The sequence below is a fragment of the Protopterus annectens genome, chromosome 4.part0 (genome assembly GCF_019279795.1).
Source record: "Protopterus annectens isolate FY-2018-M chromosome 4.part0, PAN1.0, whole genome shotgun sequence".
Lineage (NCBI taxonomy): Eukaryota > Metazoa > Chordata > Ceratodontiformes > Protopteridae > Protopterus > Protopterus annectens.
The window spans coordinates 1965715054-1965740736 of record NC_056733.1 but is presented as its reverse complement, the minus strand read 5'-3'; positions in this window follow the sequence as shown (position 1 = coordinate 1965740736).

Sequence of the window (25683 nt, the reverse complement as noted above, 5' to 3'; positions counted from 1 at the left end):
TTTACCTTGAGGCCATGGTTTTGACACCAGGTATCTGTCTCAGTGAGACCCTTTTGCAGGATGTCTGCGTCAGCCAGAGAGTCAGTTATAGCCCCTAGTTTGCAGTTGTCTACAAACTTGTTCAGCCATAGTCCTCTTGTGCTTGCCTGTACCTCTGTGAAGTATATGCCAAACAGGAGAGGTCCTAGGACTGAGCCCTGGGGAACGCCACTTGTAACCGGTTTAGAGTCAGACCTAGCTCCTGCAGCTCTTACCATGTGAGGTCTGTCTGTGAGCCAGTTGGCAACCCATTTTGTGACGTAGGGGATTATGTTCAGGCTGGTGATTGTTTATAATACCTGAGTGGGGAATGGTGTCGAAAGACTTTGCGAGGTCTAGGTAGGCTGTGTGAACCACCTTTCCCTCATCTATAACCTTGGTAACTGTCTCAAAGAAGTCCACCAGGTTTAGGAGCCATGATCTGCCCTTAACAAAGCCGAACTGGATAGGGTCCAGTGTTTGGAGGTTCCTAATGTCTCTGTTAATGAGATCCATAATGATGCGCTCCATATCTTTGCAGACCAAGCCAGTTAGGCTTATAGGGAGATAGTTTCCGGGGTCCATTGTGGCTCCACCTTTGTGGAGTGGAATAACCATTGCTGTGTGCCACTCTGTGGGCATGTAGTCTGTGGAGAGGCTGAGTTTAAACAGTGTGTTTAGGTGAGTGGTTAGTTTGTCTTTGAGCTCGTGTAAGACACAGCCTGGGACACTGTCCAGTCCCACTGATGCTGTGATTTTGGCCTTGGAAAGGGTTGTTTTAACCTGAGTGTCTGTGATTTCAGGGGCACTACATTCTTCTGGTATAGTTATGGGCCCTTTTGGGGGTGAAAGGGGGGTGAAGTTTGCACTTAACCTGTCTGCCAGGATGTTGGCTATATCGGTTGGTTCAGTGTATTTTGTGCCATTCTGCACTAACTCTGAACAGATCTGAGAATCGCCACTTAGATTCTTGACATAGCTAAAGAATGCATTGTGGTTATCTTTGGAGTCCATGGCAATTTTTCTTTTGAAGCTAGCCTTGGATGATTTTATGAGGGAACGTAGTTTCTTGCTGATACTGATCAGGGATGTTTTCCCTTCTTGGGATTTTACTCTTTTCTGTACTAGTTTCCTCCTTCTATTGTATAGTTTGTTTATGACATGGGTCCACCAGACTGGTTTACTTTTCTTGGAGGAGTAAGTCTTGGTTTTGTGTGGGATAGCACAATCCATGCATTCTTGTAGGTGCCCGTAGAGTGCATTAGTAAAGGAGTTTGCAGCTTGGACAGCGTTATCCTTTAGCATGGGGGCTTTGAAATTTCCCACCTTGGTCTTAAGTAACGTGAAGTTTGCTTTTGAAAAGTTTTTCACGGTGGCTTCTTTGATCAGGGGTGGTGGTGGCATGTGGATATCCAGAGTGATTAGTTTATAGTCAGATCTAACCAGTGAGGGGTTGACCTCCGGTGTGGAAAACTGGTAGCCCATGTTGGTGATGACCAGGTCCAATTGTCACCTCTGGTGGGGGTGTTGACCAGTTGATCCAGGGTGTTTGAGTTTATAAATTCTAGGAAATGTTGGGCAAGGGAGTTTGTACTTGAGTAGTTCTCCCAGTTAATGTTTGGGTAATTGAAATAACCCAATATCAGGGTGTTTGGTAGGACCTTTATGTTTCCCAGTGTTTCCAGGAATGCGGAGTGGAGGTCCTGGGACATGGTGGGTGATCTGTAGCAAGCTATAATTTGAATAGCAGTTTTGCCCATTGTTAGTTGCACGTGGATGATCTCTGAAGCATCGTGCTGTGCCACTAACCTGGAGGTGTGGGTATCCTTGATGAATATGGATACTCCCCCGCCTTTTGTATTTTGGTCTGGGTTTTGTGGCCGAAATGCATGGTATGAGTTGTAGCCTGGTAGTGCTGGGGTACTCTCTGGATCCTTAAACCAGGTTTCTGTTACTGCACATATATCGATTTTCTCCATACTGAGGAGTGCCTTGAGTGCATGCATTTTGAGGTTTAGACTTCTGCCATTGAGTAGCATTACCCTCAGTTTTTTGTTACTTGTGCTATTTATGGCGGTGGGTTTGTCTTTTGAGCCTTGCCTAAAAAAGGCACCATGGGGGTGGCAAGAGCCTTGGCCAGTATTCGAAAATCTAAGGGTGACAGGTGCAAGCTATCTTTAGCAAAGCAGTGTGGCTTGTCGAGCATGTCATCCCAGGCTGACAGACACTGGATCCCCTTTGAATGACACCAGAAGCTTAGCCAATTGTTGAAATTGATAATTTTTGTCTATACCGTAGTATCATTCTTGGTGAGGGCAGGATGTTACTCAGGGTCATATCGGCCTGGGCTACGTGATCAGAGAGCTCCGCCATGTCTCTTTTCATGTAGTCCAGGGAGGTATGGCTCTGGTCATTCACACCAACATGGACAATGACAGTCATATTTGTACTTGTTCTGGAGTGAGCTGAATGCTTGTGTTATGTGGCGGATCCTGGCACCTGACAGGCAGCTAACAGTAACCTTCTCCTTGTTCAGCTTAGTGATGGGACGTCAGTTTGCCTGACTATAGAGTCACCTATTACTAGTGTGTTGGGTATGTTATTTTGCCTTAAGGGCTGTGATTGCATGGCACACTGGTTTTGTGAAGTATGTGTTTCATGGTTTGTGTTGGAGGGGTGGAGGTTGCTTGGATGTTTGCTTTGGAGGTCTCTGTTGCTTTTGCAGATTTTTATTTGGACCCTGCGAGTATGTTTTCGTGAATTTATGTGTGTTTTTTGCCGCTGCTGGTTTCATAGGTCTATGTGAGACTGGTGGTGTGATGCACGTAATTCCCTTCTCCTTTTGACTGCCTGGTCCAGTCTTGGGTTGAGAGAGCTTAGCCTCCAGTCTGGCTGTATAATTGCATCTCTCACATGTATTAGTGTTTGGTGGAAGGAGGAGAGGTTTGTCTGTGTACATGAGGCAGTTGTAACATTGTCTCAAAATGCCCAGATTCACCAGTTGGACCGGAGAATACACCCAAAACTGCCCTTTGGACATGCCTGAATAGGTACAGTGAACTGTTTTACTGATTGGCTGGTAAGGTAGAATAGAGAGCCTTGTCCTTCTCTACAGTATAGGGGGGGCCTAGTGCTAGGGTTTATTAGTGCTTGCTATGAGTTTTGAACAAGTGCCGGGGTGAGAAGTGAATGGTTTGAGTGCTTAAGTTGAAAGTTTGTCTAGTTCCAAGTGAAAAATTGAAGAGTAGACTTTGTGGAGCTGGGAATAGTTAGACCCTAGCTACCCAGCGCTGCCCAGCACACAAAACCACGCAAATGTGGGTTTTATAGCAGGGAAATGAAAGAAATAGAAATTAGCCCAAAATGGCCAATAAACTACTAATTTCTGGCCTGAAGCCACTCCTCCAGGGACAGATAGGCTGCTCAAAGCTCCCTCTCTCTCAGTGAACAGAGAAACTTCCTTCTATCCAAGTAAGGTATGGGCAAACACAGAAACTTGTAACACAGCCCTGAATTCAGCACTAACCTGAAAACTGAACTATACTAGCTTTGAAAGGCGGGAAAACAAGTATTTTTTTTTTCAGAAAATAAAGCAGATACAGTCACAAAAACACTTTAAATGCACAGAAATGGCTATCACACTTGAGTGTATAGCCTACAACAGTTAAACAGGTAATTTACACAAAAACAACTTTCTTAAAGTGCAGGCAGTAAAATAAGTACAATATGTAGCTGAAACAACCTTTTTAAATCACAGAAACTCTAGAAAAATCGTCATTTTAGGTGGAATTAGCTAAAGGCAGAAAGAAAATGCCGAAAAAATGATACTTAATCACTCCAAAGTCTCTATTTTGTCTCTCTGCTGCTGTAGAACTCTACAGGGCACCAGGCAGGAGCTTGCTGAGCTGTATACTAGTGCAAAACCCTCACAAATGCAGGTTTTATAGCACGGAAAAAATTAGCCCAAAATGACCAATACGTCATACAAAGGACAACACACTCAGTAATAACGTTACCCACCTTACTTTGCACTGCATTATCAGCTGTCAATATATCTGGTGCAAGAATAGAACCCACAGCCTTCTGCATCAAAGGTAAGTATGCTACCTGTTTGCCACTGGCAATGACAACAAGTGTTGAGTTTTTCCTTAAAAGCCTTATCCTTTCAGCACAGTGCCCCCCCCCCATAATGTAATTACACACATATAAAAACACACATTCAAATGCAAAAAAGCCCTCTGTTTAAGCAATCTTTGAAGCAAGTGACAGGATAATATTAGTTTTTATTCTCCATCCAGTCATCCATCCATCCAGCTATCCATTTCTGATTATCTGCTATATCCTGAACTATTCACTTGGGGAAAAAGTAATGCCTAGTTCAATGTATGGAGCTAACATTAAATTTCTATAAATCAGAAGAAATGTTCAACACATGCGCACTCTTCTCTTTAATGGGAACACCCTGTGCAAACAGTTATGCCAACCTTATTTTGGCTAACTGGGAAGATGAGACAGTGTTCACCATTCATGACTTCAGATCTTATTTAATTTACTATAAACATTTTGTAGGTGATATTTTTATCGTATGGAATGGGTCATGTGAAATGTTAAAGAGATGTGCTATGTTTTTAGAAAGTTGTAGTTTACGCTTCAGGTTTACTTTGTGATATTCCAATTAAAACATAGATTTTCTTGATGTTTTGCTTTCTGTCAATGAAAACGGTATTATCAAGACTTGTCTGTTCTGAGGACTGTTGGAAAACCACTCTTGTGCATCGTTCTAGTATACGCCCCATCCATATATATAGAAATGTATTAAAAGGCCAATTTTTAAGAATGTCCAGGGTGCACACCAGTAGCAATGACTATTTCAGGCCAATGAGCAGTTATCCAGATAATTCATGCATAGAGGCTACTGTCAACATGAAATTAAACATCTCTTACTCGAGACTCATGCATTGAGATCGACCATGAGCAGGCCCCATTTTGGAAGAAGCATACAAATCCCCCTCTAGTTAGGCTGTGCCCTCTCACAAGAATAGAGTATCCCTTACTTACAGTAGTGACATTAAGATCGTATGTGACATTGTTAGCAAGAACTGGCCAATTCCTCTTTTAGATGATAAGATCAGAGAAGTAGTGGGATATAGACCTAGCTTTGTTTTTAAGAATAACGTAGCACTTAAGAGACAGCTTTGTTATTCCTCCCATGAGAATGTGATTTAAGATCTACTAGAATGGATACATTTCCCTGTAGGACATGTAAAGTTTGTAGTTCGATGTCCTGCTGTAATACCTTTATACATCCCACAACTGATTTGAACTTTAGCTTTAGCTTTTATGTAGATTGCAGGACAAATGTAAATTATTCAGTGTTTTTTATGTGGGTAAAATGAACAGGCTCTTGAAAGAACATGCTCTAAAACATCTTGGTGCTATAAAGCTAGGGAATATACTTAATGCCTTGTGCAAACATGTTTCTAATAATAAAGGGCATACATTCGTCTTTACGGTGTTACAAGTTATTACTAATAGTATAAGGGGAGGTGATTTGGTTAACAAAACTGTAGTAGTTGAAATGAGATGGATAGCCAAACTTATAAACTGACAAATATCCTGGCCTGAATGGGAATATTCCCTTAAAAACTAGCTTTGATGGCACATAACTTACGTCATTGATTTTTCTGATTGTAGCTGCTTATTGATTCGCTTGTAAAAGATTAAATGGTTCATGTTTTTTCTAGTTGTTTAGATCTGAAGAAGCATGCAAGTGTGAAAGTACTTATCTACTTTTTATTTTTATTTTCACTATTAAAGTGAATGTTTGTAGTTGTGTTGGTCAGACTATTTTTTTACTTGGCTAAATTTAAACTTTCAATTTATGGATTGCCATTTTGAAAAGTACTTCCACTTGGATTTTCAAAAAAAGAAAAAGAAAAAACTCACGTCAACAATGATGAGTCTGATGTGTTATGAACCATTTAAGCAAAGTGGAAAGTCTTCAAAACAAAAAGCTCAGGGGCATATATTACATGATTAGCCTTATGCACCTAATACCACATATCCTGCAAATACAGTGTAAGGAAGAGTTTGTGATGCTAAAAGATTGCAAAACTGGGTGAGGATGGTCAGCTTGGTTTTACTTTTTTTTAAATATCAGTGACTGGCTTTATATTCCTTTATTTATTGTAGTTACTGCATTGTACTGTATTGTACTGTTCTGTTTTTCTCCCTAAACCTGCTGATCATCAAACTTCTAAGGAGCTATTATCCAAGCAACCATGAAGATGATCTGTGCTCTTCTCTGTATCCCAGCAATGGCAGTAATTTTTACTTTTGAACCTGGTCCCCCATCACTGGTGATGATATGAGTACTGAAAGCTGTACAATGCCCATGTAATGACCCTCTTAGTCTGCACCTACATGACTCCCTCAATGTGTTAACAGGAGCAGCTGTGTTCACATCCTGAAAGTTTGGCACCCCCCTTTATTACATGCTTCTGCTGTCCCACAGTGCCCTATCTTGGAGTCTTGGCATAAGCCAGATGAAAATCATCTTCCATTCCCCTCAGGATTTTGTTTTTTTAATTGAAAATTCTTAGTTATTGCAGAAATGTTCTCCACATGCCATTCTAAAGAGGTATGCCACCATATCACTTTGACAGCATTCATAGATTTTTCTTCCTCTATATTATAAAGACTTTAAGTTACATGCTATGATTAATTGACATTCCATTCATAACTTTTAGTTGCTGCATACAGATTCCAGTTCCATCTTACCATAATCAAGGTATGTTACTCAGTTTTCAGTTTACAGTCTGACTCAACATCTAAACAGATTCCATAAAATACATTACTGATACGTGGTTCAAGGAAAATGCAGCTAGAATTGTAATAAAAAGTAAAGAGTAAAAAAAAATACTGCTTGGAAAATTAAATGCAGACCAAATCTTTGAGGCAAAATGTCAAAGAATATAAACAATTAAATTTGACAAGCACTGTCACTCTTTTAAAAGCAGAGGTTTTGTTCCCTAACCCCAATGTGTCTAAACTAAGCTGATGTTGAGTAACATGAAGAAACAGTATTAAACAGAAGAGATCCCTCAGGACTAACTTTCTGTTTATATCAGAACACCTGAGAGAAGAAGGTCACTCTGGAGGGAAGTAGCATAAATGACAAAAACAAGAAAAGACCTTTATCCCTATCATTTAGTATTTATGATTCAGGCCGCAGGAGATGGTCTGCACAAGCTGTTTTAAAGCTTATTCTTTTTTGGCCTTGCATAACATATTATTATTATAATTATTATTATTATTAGTAGTAGTATTATACTTTATAAGGAATATATACTAGCATGATTTTGTAATACTAATTGTCAGAGCACAAATACCAAGTGTTTCCGTCCCAGTGAGGAGCTCCTAATTATATTTGGAGGACCAGAAATAATGGAAATAGAATTTGATGCTATAATGTGTGTATGTGTGCAGGTAATATTATTACTAAAAGTATATATATATATATAAATATTTTTTTTAATTGTTAACATACCACAGCTCTAAACAGTAACAGCACTAAAGTTGATGTTTTAGGAGTTGCTAAAATATTTAATTCTGATGAACCCAGACAACATGATAATATGGAACACATTCATAACATCAAATGTTCTGAATGTTGAAAGAAAAGAGATTGAAAGGAAACACATCGGAAACCAAAATGCTGAATACAAAAAAGTGAACATTTCACATTCTGTTCAGGGTGAGCAAGACTCACTGCTCCTCACACAGTCCCCGCAGATTATATATACCAACTTTGAGATCACACCTCAACAGGGAAAGGACAAACACCTAGTAGTCTCCCTACAGCAGCATTGACTAAGACACTACTGGCTCCCCAGGGAGTGGAAAAAAGCTTGTTGACGTTGTGGTTTTTGATGTATTTCCTTTCACTTTTTTTCTTTTTGACATTAAGAATAATCAATGTTCTAAATGTGCCCTGATAAGACATATGCAGGGGGGCCAACTGGTAGTCTGAGAAAGAAAGTTCCCTTTCCCTGTCAATGTATCTGATGAAAGTTGAAGACAGAAATGGTAGTGATAAAAATGTATGTGTAGTCCGGGAGAGTAATTAAGCATCATTTCTGTAATGACTACAATGAATGATGCAGTAAAGCTGCACTACTGTTTTGTACAATACCTTAATTCAACAGGCACTCTCTCAAGTGGTTCAAGGTGTAGAGAAAAATAATCGGCTAATTAATGGGCTGTTCTGCTACAGAAATGACATTATATCTGAAATAAATGCTCTGATGGATCATTAAGTAATGTATTATGAAGTGTGCAATATTTTTTAAACACAGCATTTGCAGTGATTCCCAGACCTTTCTTGAAAAACTGGAGACTTAGTCTTAACAAGGTCACTGAGCTAGCAAAACTGAATCCATTACAATGAAATAAAATAAAATAGAATGTTGGCGAAGAATGAATAAGAGTGCGTTTTTTTACTGTGAGGCTAAATTTATGGTATGGTAACTGTATGAAAGAAGGCCTGAATCTAAATAATATGTAATAAGATGGATTTCACAATTCACCAGAATCTAAGCAACCTCAACAGTAGGGGAATTATTCGGTACAAAGCAAAAACAAAAAAAAAAAAAAAAAAAGAAACTTAACTTTCTGGCTGAACTTATCTTAAATTAATCTACAGATATGCAGACTTTTTTATCAACAATGAATTTGAATTTCATTAATTAGCAACGCGATCTATATCTACTGCAGTCATATTTGTGCAGGTTAAAAGTAGCAGTTCATTTTGGTAACATCTGAGTTGCCACTTTGACAGTGGGGTTATCTGTATCTTCAGTGCTGGAAGATTAATGATTGAGTGCCACTAAGAAAAAGGCAGTATGAAGGATGAAACTATAATGCCAACAAGAAAGGAATGACTGCTTTATGTTTGGACATGTGACGTTTGCTGTCTGCTGAGTTCTAGAGGCAGGATCATATAGCATACTTTGTAAAGAATGAGATATTAAGAGGTACAGTTATAGCAAGATAAGAACACCGCAAAACAATACACAACAAAACAAATGAATGAGAAGGTAAGCTATGAAAGAAATAAGCAGTTATTGGGAAAAAAGAGAAAGAAGGTCCTTCTAATTAGATTAATTATGTCAATCATTAGCGGACCGGAGTTCCACTGTGGTGACCCCTAACCGGGAAAAGCCGAAAGACAACAACAACATGTCAGTATGAGTCATACACACATTCAAGTGCAGACACACACACACACACACATGCACGCACACACTCACATATCTTTTTTGTTTCGAGATACTGGCAACTCTCCATAAACTGCAAAACAACATGAAATATAACATTCATCTCTCACTGAGTGATACAGTCAGTCATGCTAGGCAGTTATCAGAGGAAGTTATTGTTATATCTCATAGCAGTACTGCATCTGAATATGTGAGCTTAAGTCAGTTGTTAATGAATGGATGTCTTAATTAATTTTATTTACTGTTCAGGTAAATCCTGCTGAGCCCATGTTACAGCCAGTCCCAACCACCAGACACATGCAAAATGTTATAACTAAATAATTCTACAAAAAATAACATGCTCTCATTGGAAGCAGTCAATTGTTCTCCTAAACAGTCATTAGCAAAAGAATATATCAGGTTCATAGGTTCATAGGTAGCTACTAGGCTATTGGCCCTAGGACCTATATAAGTCTAGCCAAAAAGGTACCCTGGCTTTCGCCAACCAAGAAAAATATTTTCCTGTGCCCCTGTCAAGCAGAGCCACAGAGGTGATCCCCGGGGTGAATTTTCTATTTCCCATCCAATCATTAAGATTTTTTTTTATATAGTTAGGTAGTTTATTCCAGAGTATGGGAAGTCTCTGGAAAAGGAATCTATCCCTCCAGCATGTTCTGTTTATTATGGTGACAAGGTTTAGGTCCATAGAGCATGTAGCTTGGAGGGATAGGGATTTCTTGAAGTGGAGCATGTCCAACAGCTCTGGGTTTGACATAGCTTTGTATGCGAGGCAGAGATGGCCTCTGAGTAGGTGATATGCGACGGAGTAAAGCTGGAGTTTTTTGAAACGGTCTGCGTAGGGTATCTGTTTGAGGCCAATAATCCTCTTTGTGGGGTATTTCTGTGGCTTTTCCAGTTGTTGTAGATGTCTTGTGAGGTACATACCAAAAGGAGCATTGTACTCTATAATGGGTCTAATGAGTGATGAGTAGAGGGGAACAATTACCTCTTTTTTCCTGGATGAGAAACCTTTTGTGATGAGGTGTGCCATGTAGAAGGATTTCCTGACTACTGTGGCAATGTGATTATCAAATGAGAGACTACTGTACACCTCTGTCGGAAGGTCTCTTATCACACTTTCGGTGTTAAATAGACTATCACCTATGTGGTAGCTCATGTTTTTACCAAAGGGGATGACAATGCACTTTTGGCATCGAGCTTGAGGTCATGGTTTGACACCAGGATGTTCACATCGTTAGGAGTTTCAATTATGGCTCCTTTTTGCAGTCCTCTGAGAACTTCATTAGCCAAAGACCTTCTGTGTTAGCTTGTACTTCAGAAAAGTAGATACCAAACAGGAGAAGACCCAGGACTGAACCCTGTGGTACTCCACTTGTCACTGGTCTGAAGTTGGATTTGGAGTCTGCTGCTTTCACACTGTGGGTTCTGTCAGTGAGCCAGTTGGCAACCCATCTTGTGACATAGGGATTTATACCTAGATTAGTGAGTTTATCTCTAATTTAAGAATGAGGGATGGTGGCAAAAGTCTTGGCGAGATCTAGATAGGCTGTGTGAACCACCTTACCCTCATCTACGACTTTGATGACTGCTTCAAAGAAGTCTATCAGGTTTAGGAGACATGCTCTGCCTTTTACAAACTGAACTGGGTGGGGTCCAGAGTTTGGAGATTACCAGTGTCTTTGTTTATAAGTTCCGTGATGATACGTTCCATGGCCTTGCAGACTAGACTTGTTAGTCTAATGAGGTAGTAGTTCCCGGGGTCCGTGGTGACTCCCCCTTTGTGGAGTGGGATAACCGTCACCATGCACCATTCAGTGGGCATAAAGCCTGAGGTGAGGCTATGATTGAACATAGTGCTTAAGTGGAGTGCCAGTTCATTCTGTAGTTCATGTAGAACGCAGCCTGGGATGTTGTCAGGTCCCATGGATGCTGTGTTCTTGGCTTGGAAAGTGTGGATTTTACACATGCAGCCATGATTACAGGAACTTTGCATTCTTCTGGTATAGAGATGGGCCCTTTAGGGGGTGAGAGGGGGGTAAAGTTAGCACTAAATCTATCTGCCAGGATGTTGGCAATATCAGTTGGTTCTGTATATTTAGTGCCATAGTGCTGTAACTCAGAGCAGATCCGAGTGTTGCCATTGAGATTCTTGACATAGCTATAGAATGCTTTGAGGTTGTCTTTAGAGCCAGTGGCAATTTTGTTTTTGTAACAAGCTTTGGAGGATTTTATGAGGGATCTCAGCTTCTTACTGAGGCTGACCAGAGTTCCTCCAATCATGGGATTTTACTCTGTTTTGCAACAGTTTCTTTCTTCTGTTGTACAGTTTGTTTGTGGCAGGGGACTACCAAACTGGCTTGCTTTTTTTAGAGGATATCATCTTGGTTCTGTTAGGGATAGCATGATCCATGCACTTGTGTAAGTGCTTATAAAGTGCATTTCTGTAGGATTCAGCAGTCATACGTCTATTGTCCATCTGCATGGGTGTCATGAAGTTTGGCATTTCTGTCTTAAGAAGTGTGCCGCTGGCTTTGGAGAAATTTTTTACGGTGGTTTTCCTAATGGGGGGTGGGGGTGGTATGTGGATGTCAAGGGTGATTAGCTTGTGGTTGGATCTGACCAATTAGGAATTGACCTCTGGTCTGGAACACCGGTTGCCCAAGTTGGTAATGACCAGGTTTAGGATATTGCTGCCCCTGGTGGGGGTGTGGATAAGTTGATCCAAGGCATTGGAATTTATGAATTCCAGAAAACATTTAGCAAAAGAGTTGGCACATGAGTAGTTTTCCCAGTTAATGGTGGGGTAGTTGAAATCACCCATTGTTAGGGTGTTGGGTTGTACCCTAATATTTTCCAGTGTGTCAAGAAATGAGTAGTGGGAATCCTGGAGCATGGTGGAGGATTTGTAGCAATTACAATTTGGATTGCAGTCTTGCCTGGAGTTAGTTGCACTTGGATAATCTCAGATGCATTATGCTGAGCAACTAGCCTGGAGGTGTGGATATCCTTAATAAATATGGACACGCCTCCACCTTTAGTGTTTCAGTCCAGGATAGGTGGCCAAAAGTTATGGTAAGAATTACAGCCTGGTAGTGCTGGGGTGCTCTCTGGAGCCTTGAACCAGGTCTCTGTCACTGCACAGATTTCGATGTTCTCCATTTTAAAGAGTGCTTCGAGTGAATGCATTTTGAGGTTTAGAATTCTAGCATTATGTAGCATTACCCTCAGATCTTCCTTGCTTGTACCTGTTATGGTAGTGAATTTGTCATTTGAACATTGCCTAAAAAAGTCATTATAGGGGTGGCAAGAACCTTATCCAGCATCAGGGATCCTAATGGAGACAGGTGCAGGCCATCTCTGGCAAAGCATCATGGTCTGTCAATCAAGTCTAACTGAGTTGTTTGGCTTCTGCTACATACCTACAATTAACTGCATTACTAGCTGATTTAAGTACATACTTGCAGTGTTAAAGATTGTACTGTATTTCATTTTATTTTTCTGTGTATTTAATTGTTTAATTGGTCTGTGTCTCTGTGTAGTTATTTGTTTTTCTATTTAATTGTTTCATAGAATACTGTGGTCTCTCTCTGTCTCTGCAGTTAGTGGGGGCTATTGTGTTTCACTTCATTGATATTCAGTGTTAAACTCTTAGCCTAGAGGGTTTCTCTGTATTCTCTGTATTTATAAGTGTTAGTTTATCTGAGTTGTTTGGCTTCTGCTACATACATACAATCAACTGCATTACTAGCTGAGTTAAGTACAAACTTGCAGTGTTAAAGATTGCACTGCATTTTATTTTATTTTTCTGTGTATTAATTGTTTCATTGGTCTGTGTCTCTCTGTAGTTATTTATTTTTCTATTTAATTGTTTCATAGATAACTGTGGTCTCTCTCTGTCTCTGCAGTTAGTGGGGGCTATTGTGTTTCACTTCATTGATATTAAGTGTTAAACTCTTAGCCTAGATGGTTACTCTGTATTCTCTGTATATATAAGTGTTCATGTATCTGAGTTGTTTGGCTTTTGCTACATAGCTACAATCAACTGAATTACTAGCTGAGTTAAGTACAAACTTGCAGCGTTAAAGATTGAACTGCATTTTATTTTATTTTTCTGTGTATTTAATTGTTTCATTGGTCTGTGTCTCTCTGTGGTTATTTATTTTTCTATTTACTTGTTTCTTACAATACTGTGGCATCTCTCTGTATCTGCAGCTACTGGGGGCCATTGTGTTTCACTTCACTGATATTCAGTGTTAAACTCTTCGCCTAAAGGATTTCTCTGTATTCTGTGTATTTATAAGTGTTAGTTAATCTGAGTTGTTTGGGTTCTGCTACATACTTACAATCAACTGCATTACTAGCTGAGTTAAGTACAAACTTGCAATGTTAAAGATTGTATTGCATTTTATTTTATTTTTCTGTGTATTTAAATGTTTCATTGGTCTGTGTCTCTTTGAAGTTATTTATTTTTCTATTTAATTGTTTCATAGAATATTGTGGTCTCTCTCTGTCTCTGCAGTTAGTGGGGGCTATTGTGTTTCACTTCACTGATATTCAGTGTTAAACTCTTAGCCTTAAGCTCTTAGCCTAGAGGACTTATCTCTATTCTCTATATTTATAAGTGTTAGTTTATCTGAGTTGTTTGGCTTCTGCTACATACCTACAATCACCTGCATTACTAGTTAAGTTAAGTACAAATTTGCAGTTTTAAAGATTGTACTGCATTTTATTTTATTTATCTGTGTATTTAATTGTTTCATTGGTCTGTGTCTCTCTGTTGTTATTTATTTTTCTATTTAATTGTTTAATAGAATACTGTGGTCACTCTCTGCAGTTAATGTGGGCTATTGTGTTTCACTTCATTGATATTCAGTGTTAAACTCTTAGCCTAGAGGGTTTCTCTGTATTCTCGGTATTTATAACAGTTAGTTTACGTGAGTTGTTTTGTTTCTGCTACATACCTGCAATCAACTGAATTAATAACTGAGTTAAGTACTAACTTGCAGTATTAAAGATTGTACTGCATTTTATTTTATTTTTCTGTGCATTTAATTGTTTCATTGGTCTGTGTCTCTCTGTAGTTATTTATTTTTCTATTTAATTGTTTCATAGAATACTGTGGTCTCTCTTTGTCTCTGCAGTTAGTGGGGGCTATTGTGTTTCACTTCATTGATATTCAGTGTTAAACTCTTAGCCTAGAGGGTTTCTCTGTACTCTGTATTTATAAGTGTTAGTTTATCTGAGTTGTTTGGCTTCTGCTACATACCTACAATCAACTGCATTACTAGCTGAGTTAAGTACAAACTTGCAGTGTTAAAGATTGTACTGCATTTTAATTTTTCTGTGTATTTAATTGTTCCATTGGTCTTTGTCTCGCTGTAGTTATTTATTTTTCTATTTAATTGTTTCATAAAATAATGTGGTCTCTCTGTCTCTGCAGTTAGTGGGGGCTATTGCGTTTCAATTCATTGATATTCAGTTATAAACTAGTAGCCTAGAGAGTTTCTCTGTATTTTCTGTATTTATAAGTGTTAGTTTACATGATTTGTTGGCTTCTGCTGCATATTTACAATCAACTGCATTACTAGCTAAGTGAATTGCAAACTTGCAGTGTTAAAGTTTGTACTGCTTTTTATTTTATTTTTCTGTGTGTTTAATTGTTTCACTGGTCTGTGTCTCTCTGTAGTTATTTATTTTTCTATTTGTTTCATAGAATACTGTGGCCTCCCTCTGTCTCTGCAGTTAGTGGGTGCTATTGTGTTTCACGTCATTGATATTCAGTGCTGAACTCTTAGCCTAGAGGCTTTCTCTGTATTCTCTGTATTCTCTGTATTTATAAGTGTTAGTGTATGTGAGTTGTTTGGCTTCTGTTACATATCTACAATCACTTGCATTACTAGTTGAGTTAAGTACAAACTTGCAGTGTTAAAGATTGTACTGCATTTTATTTTTCTGTGTATTTAATTGTTTCATTGGTCTGTGTCTCTTTGTAGTTATTTTTCTATTTAATTGTTTCATAGAATACTGTGGTCTCTCTCTATGTCTCTACAGTTAGTGGGGGCTATTGTGTTTCATTTCATTGATATTCAGTGTTAATCTCTTAGCTTAGAGGGTTTCTCTGTATTCTCTGTATTTATAAGTGTTTGTTTATCTGAGTTGTTTGGCTTCTGCTACATTCCTACAATCGACTGCTATACTAAAGGAGTTAAGTACAAACTTACAGTGTTAAAGATTGTACTGCATTTCTTTTTATTTTTCTGTGTATTTAATTGGTTCATTGAATATTGTGGTCTCTCTCTGTCTCTGCAGTTAGTTTCCCACCTGCCCTCCCTGTACTTATTCTGGTATTAGTCTTGGTGGCTTTGGAATTGCCCACCCCTCCTTTAAATTTGTGTTTGAAAACTCCTCCTGGGTCTATTTCATTTGCTCACTCAACCGAGTACAGTGAGATCATATTTAGACTTTAGACACTCCTACCAGTCTCATCTGTTCAGCTCTATCCCAGCTCTATTCCAGTCTAGTGTCACTAGCTCATTCTAGCTAATTCAGAGAGAACATTTGTGAAGGACAAGCCACTTAGGTCCTTAATTTTGAATTTTCTTCTGTTTCTTCTTTCTCCCTTTCCACTTTCCATAAAAAATTCTAAGCTTGTTTCCTGACTTTCCTGTAACTTGTTTGGCCAATATGCAGATTTGCTGTAACCACGACTGTTTGTAAGCTTCTGAGCCCCCAAAACTTTTCTGTGTTGGAAGGAAGCCTTCTAGCTTATCAGTGGGAGTGGTAATCATTAGGTAGCCTATTTACCACAACAGTGGTTTTTGGCCCAGAAATTGCAGTTTATGGCCGTTTGACAGTTTTTCCATCTCTTTCAAATTTCTGGTTTAAAAACCCACATTGTTTTCCACCTTTCCTGTAACTAGTCTAGTGCAGATACAGATTTGCTGTATCCAGGACTGTTTTTAAACTTCTGAGCCCCCCCCCCAAGCCTTTCTGTGTTGGAGGGAAGCATTCTAGCTTATCAGTGGGATTGGTAAGCACTAGGTAGCCTGTCTACCACAAGAATGGTTTCTGGCCCAGAAATTGAAGTTTATTGGCCATTTGGGCAGTTTTTCCATCTCTTTCAACTTTCTGGTTTAAAAAGCCTGTGTTTGCACTTGTTTCCCACCTTTCCTGTATCTAGTCTAGTCCAGATACAGATTTGCTGTATCCAGGACTATATGAAAGCTTCTGAGCCCCAAGCCTTTCTGTGTTGGAGGGAGGCATTCTAGCTTATCAGTGGGAGTGGTAAGCACTAGGTAGCCTATCTATCACAAGATCCAGGTACAGATTCTTAGTTTTAGCACTTGAATTTGCTTATTTGTGCTCTGCACTTGTTCAAAACTTGTTGTTAGCACTAAATAAGCTACAAATTACTACAGCACTCAGCCTTCCTCCTTACCTAGAGTAAAACAGTTTTTGTACTTACTTTCCTTACTTGCTTAGAGAAAAGCAGCTCTTATACTCACTTTCCTCACTTGTCTAGAGGAAAGTAGTTTTTTATTCAGGCATGTCCAAGGGTCAGCTCCCAGTGTTATATCCTATCTATTTGAGGAATCTGGGCATCCTGAGGCAATGTAGCAATTGCCTTATGTACACAGACAACCCTCTCCTCCTACCACCCAACACCACAATCTGTGAGAGATGTACTTATCTAGCCAAACTGGAGGTAAAGCTCTCTCCAACCAAGACTGAAGTTGACAGTCAAGAGGTGAAGGTAAATACTTGCACCACACCACTCTCATCACATAGTCCCACTAAACCTACACCACCAAAATCCACACATAGAAACACAAAAACATCCGCAGAGGCTCTCAATAATAATCTGCTAAAGAAGCGGAGACCTCCAAAGCAGAAACTCATGATACCTCTACCCCCAACACAACCTAAATGACACATAGTCCACAGACTCAGTGTGCCAATAAACCACAGCCCATAAGGCAAACCAACATACCCAACACACTAGTCATAGATGACGCTATAGTCAGACACACTGTTGTCCCACTCACCAGGCTAAACAAGGAGAAGGTTACTGTCAGCTGCCTGTCGGGTGCCAGATCCATCACATAACCCATGCACTCAGGTCACTCCACAACAAGTACAAATAGGACTCTGTCATTGTCTATGTTGGTGTGAACTACCAGAGATGTACCTCCCTGGACTACATGAAAAGAGACATGGAAGAGCTCTCCAATCTTGTCGCTCAGGCAGGTATGACCCTAGCCCTGAGTAGCATCCTGACATCGCCCAGAATTACACCGCAGTACAAGGACAAAATGATTGACTTCAACAATTGGCTAAGCTTCTGGTGTCATTCTAAGGGGATCCAGTATCTGCCTGCCTAGGACAACATGGTCGACAGACCACAATGCTTTGCCAGAGATGGCCTGCACCTGTCGCCCCGGGGATTCTGGATACCGGCTAAGGCTCTTGCCACACCTATAGTGCCTTTCTTAGGCAAGGTTCAAATGGCAAATTCACCACTGTACCAGGAACAAGAAAACAAAAACTGAGGGTAATGCTACTCAATGCTAGCAGTTTAAATCTCAAAATGCACTCACTCAAGGCACTCCTTAAAATGGAGAACATCAATATCTGTGCAGTGACTGAGACCTGGCTCAAGGCTCTAGAGAGCACCCCTGCATTACCATGTTATAACTCATACCACTCTTTTTGGCCATCTAAACTGGACCAGAACACCAAATGCAGAGGTGTGTCCATATTCATTAAGGATATCCACACCTCTGGCTACTTGCGCAGCATAATGCATCCGAGGTTATCCAAGTGCAACTAACTCTGGGCAAAACTGCATTCCAAATAGTAGCTTGCTACAGATCCCTCACCATGCCCCAGGATTCCCACTCCTCTTTTCTTGATATACTGTAAAATATTAGGGTTCAATCAAACACCCTAATAATGGGCAATTTCAACTACTCCACCATTAACTGGGAAAACTACTCATGTACCAACTCCTTCGCTCAATACTTTCTGGAATTCATAAATTCCAATGCCCTGGATCAACTTATCCACACTCCCACCAGGGGCAACAATATCCTAGACCTAGTCATTACCAACATGAATGACTGGTGTTTTACACCTGAAATCAACTACTCATTGGTCAGATCCAATGATAAGCTAATCACCCTAGATATCCACATCCTGCCCCCACCCACCATTAAGGAAACCATGGTAAAAAATTTCCCCAAAGCCAACTTCATGCTTCTTAAGACAGAAATGGTGTACTTCTTGACACCCATGCAGATGGACAATACAGTTACGACTGCTGAATCCTACACAAATGCATTCTATAAGCACTTACACGAGTGCATGGATTGTGATATCCCAAACAGAACCAAGATGCTATCCTGCAAAAAAAGGAAGTCAATCTGGTTGTACCCTGCCATAAACAAACTCTACAACAGAAGGAAGAAACTGTTGCAAAAGAGAGCAAAATCTTATGAGTGGAGGAGCTCCCTGGTCAGCATCAGTAAGAAGCTGAAATCCCTTATAAGATCCTCCAAAGTTAGCTATGAAAACAAAATCCCCACTGATTCTAAGGGCAAGTGTATAGCTATGTCAGGAATCTCAATAGCAACACCCAGATCTGCTCTGAGTTACAACACAACAGCACAAAAATGATAGAACCAACTGATATTGCTAACATCCTGGCAGGTAGGTTGAGTGCTAACTTTACTCCCTTTTCACCCCCTAAAGGGTCCATATCTATACAGGAAGAATGCAGATTCTCTGTAATCACATCTATGCAGGTAAAAGCTGCACTCTCTAAAATTAGAAAATACAGCATCCATGGGATAAGACAACATCCCAGTGTGCGTTTTACAAGAACTTCAGAATGGACTGGCTCCCCACCTAAGCACCATGTTCAATCATAGCCTCACATCAGGCTTTGTGGCCACTAAATGGTGTACAGCAACAGTTATCCCACTCCACAAAGGGTAGCCACCACTGATCCTGGGAAGTATCGCCCTATTAGCCTGATGAGCCTGGTCTTCAAGGCCATGGAACGTATCATCATGGAACTCATAAACAAAGACATTGGTAATCTCCAAACTCTGGACCCCACCCAGTTCAGGTTTTTGACAGGCAGATCATGCCTTCTGATACTGATAGACTTCTTTGAGGCAGTCACCAAAGCTGTAGACTAGGGAAAAGTTTTTCACACAGCCTATCTTGACCTTGCCAAGGCTTTCAACACCATCCCCCATTCTGGAATTATAGCTAAACTCACTAAACTAGGTATAAATCCCTACGTTACAAGATGGGTTGCCAACTGGCTCACTGACAGAAACCACACTGTAAAAGTTGCATACTCCAAATCTGACTTCAAACCAGTGACAAGTGCCTTTCTTAGGCAAGGTTCAAATGGCAAATTCACCACAGTACCAGGATCAGGCAAGCAAAAACTGAGGGTAATGTTGCTCAATGCTAGTAGTCTAAATCTGAAAATGCTCTCACTCGAGGCACTTTCCTTAAAATGGAGAACATCGATATCTGTGCAGTGACTGAGACCTGGCTCAAGGCTCTAGTGAGCACCCCTGCATTACCAGGTTATAACTCATACCACACTTTTTGGCCATCTATACTGTACCAGAACACCAAATGTGGAGGTGTGTCCATATTCATTAAAGATATCCACACCTCCAGGCTACTTGCGCAGCATAATGCATCCGAGGTTATCCAAGTGCAACTAACTCTGGGCAAAACTGCATTCCAAATAGTAGCTTGCTACAGATCCCTCACCATGCCCCAGGATTCCCACTCCTCTTTTCTTGATATACTGGAAAATATCAGGGTTCAATCAAACACCCTAATAATGGGCAATTTCAACTACTCCACCATTAACTGGGAAAACTACTCGTGTACCAACTCCTTCGCTCAACGCTTTCTGGAATTCATAAATTCCAATGCCCTGGATCAACTTATCCACACTCCCACCAGGGGCAGCAATATCCTAGACCTAGTCATTACCAACATGAATGACTGGTGTCCCACACCTGAAATCAACTCCTCATTGGTCAGATTCAACGATAAGCTAATCACCCTAGACATCCGCATCCTGCCCCCACCCACCATTAAGGAAACCATGGTAAAAAATTTCCCCAAAGCCATCTTCATGCTTCTTAAGACAGAAATGGTGTACTTCATGACACCCATGTAGATGGACAATACAGTTACGACTGCTGAATCCTACACAAATGCATTCTATAAGCACTTACACGAGTGCATGGATTGTGCTATCCCAAACAGAACCAAGATGCTATCCTCCAAATAAAGGAAGCCAATCTGGTGGTCCCTTGTCATAAACAAACTCTTCAACAGAAGGAAGAAACTGTTGCAAAAGAGAGCAAAATCCCATGAGTGGAGGAGCTCCCTGGTCAGCCTCAGTAAGAAGCTGAGATCCCTTATAAGATCCTCCAAAGTTAGCTATGAAAACAAAATCACCACTGATTCTAAGGGCAATTCTATAGCTATGTCAAGAATCTCAATGGCAACACCTAGATCTGCTCTGAGTTACAACACAATGGCATGACAATTATAGAACCAACTGATATTGCCAACATCCTGGCAGATAGGTTCAATGCTAACTTTACTCCCCTCTCACCCCCTAAAGGGCCCATATCTATACAGGAAGAATGCAGAGTCCCTGTAATTATATCTATGCAGGTAAAAGCTGCACTATCTGAAATCAAAAACACAGCATCCATGGGATAGGACAACATCCCAGTGTGCGTTTTACAAGAACTTCAGAATGGACTGGCTCCCCAACTAATCACCATGTTCAATCATAGTCTCACGTCAGGCTTTGTGCCCACTTAATGGCACACAGCAACAGTTATCCCACTCCACAAAGGGTAGCCACCACTGATCCTGGGAAGTATCGCCCTATTAGCCTGACGAGCCTGGTCTTCAAGGCCATGGAACGTATCATCATGGAACTCATAAACAAAGACATTGGTAATCTCCAAACTCTGGACCCCACCCAGTTCGGGTTTTTGACAGGCAGATCAGGCCTTCTGATCCTGATCGACTTCTTTGAGGCAGTCACCAAAGCTGTAGAATAAGGTAAGGTGGTTCACACAGCCTATCTTGACCATGCCAAGGCATTAAACACCATCCCCCATTCTGGAATTATAGCTAATCTCACTAAACTAGGTATAAATCCCTGTGTTACAAGATGAGTTGCCAACTGGCTCACTGACAGAACCCACACTGTAAATGTTGCAGACTCCAACTCTGACTTCAAACCAGTGACAAGTGGAGTATCACAGGGTTCAGTCCTGGGACCTCTACTGTTTAGTATCTACTTCTATGAAGCACAGGCTAACACAGAGGGCCTCTGGCTAAAGAAGTTCTCAGATGACTGCAAACTAGGAGCCATAGTTGAGTCCCCAAGTGATGTGGACATCCTACAGAAGGGCCTCACTGAGTCAGATGCCTGGTGTCAGAGCCATGGCCTCAAGCTCAATGCCAAAAAGTGCATTGACATCCCCTTTGGTAAAAACTCTGTACCCATGAACTACCACAAACAGCAGTCTACTTAATGCCGAATGTGTGATAAGAGACATTGGGACCCAGGTGGACAGCAGTCTCTCCTTTGATAATCACATCACCACAATAGTCAGGAAATCCTTCTATGTGTCACACCTCATCACAAAAAGGTTCTCATCCAGGAAAAAAGAGGTCATTATTCCCTTCTACTTGGTTCACATTAGACTCATTACAGAGTACAATGCCTCTTTTGGAATGTACCTCACAAGACATCTGCAGCAGCTGGAAAGGCCAAAGAAGTACCTCACAAAGAGGATTACTGGCCTCAAACAGATGTCCAACACTGACCATCTCAAAGAACTCCAGCTTTACTCTGCATCATATTGCCTACTCCGAGAAGATCTCTGCCTAACATATAAAGCTATGTTAAACCCAGAGCTATTGGACAAGCTACACCTAAAGAAATCCCAATCCCTTCGAGCTACACACTCTAGGGACCTAAACCTTGTCACCACAATAAACAGGACATGCTGGAGGGATAAATTCCTGTCCCAGAGACTTCCTATACTCTGGAACAAGCTACCCATCTATGTTAAGCAAAGTTCCTCATTAGCACTCAAGAAAAATCTTGATGAGTGGATGGGAAATAGGAAATACACCCTGGGGTTCACTTTTGTGGCTCTTCTCGACAGGGGCAAAGGAAATTAACATTGTTGGGTGGTGTAAGCCAGGGAACCTTGCTGGCTAGGCTCACTTAGGCCCTTGGGCCAATAGCTTTGTACCTACCTATCAGCCGATGAACCTATGTCATCCCAGGCAGACAGATACTGGATCCCCTTAGAATGACACCAGAAGCTTAGCCAATTGTTGAAGTCAATAATTTTGTCCTTGTACTGTGGTATCATTCTGGGTGATGGCAGGATGCTACTCAGGGCTAGGGTCATACCTGCCTGGACTACAAGATTGGAGAGCTCCTCCATGTCTCTTATCATGTAATCCAGTGAAGTACTTCTCAGGTCTTCACACCAACATGGCCAATGACAGAATCATATTTGTACTTGTGGAATTGCTTGAGTGTGTGCATTATGTGGTGGATCCTGGCACCCGACAGGCAGCTGACAGTAACTTTCTCCTTGTTTAGCCTGGTGAGTGGAACATCAGTCTGTCTGTCTATAGAGTCACCTATGACTAAAGTGTCGGGGATGTCGTTATGCCTTATGGGCTGTGGTTGAGTAGCACACTGAGTTTATGGGATGTGTCATTTGGGTTGTGTTGGGGGATGGAGTAGGTTGCTTGTGGTTCTGCTTTGGATGTCTCTGTTGCCTGAGCAGATTTTGATTGAGAGCCTCCACGAATGTAGGTGTGTGTTTTGTGTTGCTATGTGTGTGTTTTGGTGGTATAGCTTTTGACAACTGCATGATGAGTGTGGTGTGGTGCAAGTGTTTACCTTCTCCTCTTGACTGTCTATAGTCCAGTCTTGGTTGAAGAGAGCTTTGCTTCCAGTTTGGCTATATAAATGCATCTCTCACAGGTTATAGTGTTGGGTGGCAGGAGGAGAGGGTTGTCTGTGTACATGAGGCAATTGCTGAATTGCCCCAAGATGCCCAGATTCATCAGGTAGATAGGAGAAAACACCGGAAGCTGACCTTTGACATTCTTGGATAGGTTCTTATTTATTAAGTACTAAAAACTGTTTTCCTCTAGACAAGTGAGGAAAGTTGAGTGCTGTAGTAATTTGTAGCTTATTTAGTGCTTACGATGAGTTCTGAACAAGTGCTGAACTCAAAGAAACAGATTTGAGTGCTAAAAGTAAAAAATGTCTTGTTCTAAGGGAAAATTTGAAGAGCAGACTTTATGGTGATGGGAATGGTTTAACCCTAGCTAAGCGGCAATGCATAAAGTGATTTTTTTTAATATAACAGTAGCAAATGAGCAAACTAATTCCAACAAATGAACCAATTAACCAATGAAAAGCTAAAAACTGAGCCCTGTTCCAGCAGTCTTTGATCAGACAAGTTCTAACTGCACACTCCTGCCACTAGGATGCAGGGGAACCTTCTCCAAAAAAGATGGCATGGATTAATGCTCAAGTTATACAAACAAAGCTAGATTCAGCATGCCTGAATCTAGTCTACACTATAGCAAACAAGGCACACCAATTTCAGAAAAAACAGTTAAAATGAGCAGGCACAATAATCATTTAACCAGAAACTCCCAGGTCAGAGGGGCAGAATCTACCCTTTCCCCCCATAGTGCAAACGAAACCTTCTTAATGTAAAATAACTGGCCTGAAGCCGTGCTTAAACCAGAACTAATACACTTTTAGAATAACAGACACTAAGCCTTCAATCAGCAACTCCCAACTTAGAAGGAAGTAAGCTACCTGTCCTGCCACAACAGTGCAGACCACAAACCTTTTTAATGTAAAACAACTCATCTGAAGCCCAAGTGATTCAACCAATGGCTTAGAATAACAGTTACAATTTAATCAGGCTACTAACAAGCACTAATAAATGCAGCAAAATAAATGCAATAAAGTAGGAAGAAACACAAATGCAGTAAAAGCAGATAAATAAAGTGCATTTTTTATATATATAACAAAAGAAAATGAGCAAACTTATTTAAACAAATTAATCAATTAATCAGTAAAAAAAAAACTAAAAAGTGAGCCCTTTTTCAGCAGTCTTCAATCAGAATCAGACAAGTTCTAACTGCACACTCCTGACACAAGGGTGGAAGGGAACCTTCTCCAAAAAAGATGGCATGGATTAATGCTCAAGTTATACAAACAAAGCTAGATTCAGCATGCCTGAATCTAGTCTTCACTAAAGCAAACAAGGCGCACCAATTTCAGAAAGAAACAGTTAAAATGAGCAGGCACAATAATCCTTTACCCGAGTGCAGACCACAAACCTTCTTAATGTAAAATAACTGGCCTGAAGCCCAAGTGCATAAACCAGAACTAATACACTTTTAGAATAACAGACACTGAGCCTTCAATCAGCAATTCCTAACTTAGAAGGATGTAAGCTACCTGTCCTGCCACAACAGTGAAGACCACAAACCTCCTTAATGCAAAATAACTGGCCTGAAGCCAAAGTGCTTAAACCAGAACTAATACACTTTTTAGAATAACAGACACTGAGCCTTCAATCAGCAACTCCCAACTTAGAAGGATGTAAGCTGTCTGTCCTGCCACAACAGTGCAGACCACAAACCTTTTTAATGTAAAACAACTCATCTGAAGCCCAAGTGCTTCAACCAACGGCTTAGAATGACAGTTACAATTTAATCAGGCTACTAACAAGCACTAATATATGCAGCAGAATAAATGCAATAAAGTAGGAAGAAACACAAATGCAGTAAAAGCAGATAAATAAAGTGCATTTTTTATATATAACAAAAGAAAACGAGCAAACTTATTTAAACAAATTACCCAATTAAACAGTAAAAAAACTAAAAAATGAGCCCTTTTTCAGCAGTCTTCAATCAGAATCAGACAAGTTCTAACTGCACACTCCTGCCACTAGGGTGAAAGGGAACCTTCTCCAAAAAAGATGGCATGGATTAATGCTCAAGTTATACAAACAAATCTAGATTCAGCATACCTGAATCTAGTCTACACTAAAGCAAACAAGGCACACCAATTTCAGAAAGAAACAGTTAAAATGAGCAGGCACAATAATCCTTTAACCAGAAATTCCAGCTGAGAAGGGCAGAATCTAGTCTCTCCTCCCAGAAGAGTGTAGCCCACAAACCTTCTTAATGTAAAATAACTGGCCTGAAGCCCAAGTGCATAAACCAGAACGAATGCACTTTTAGAATAACAGACACTGAGCCT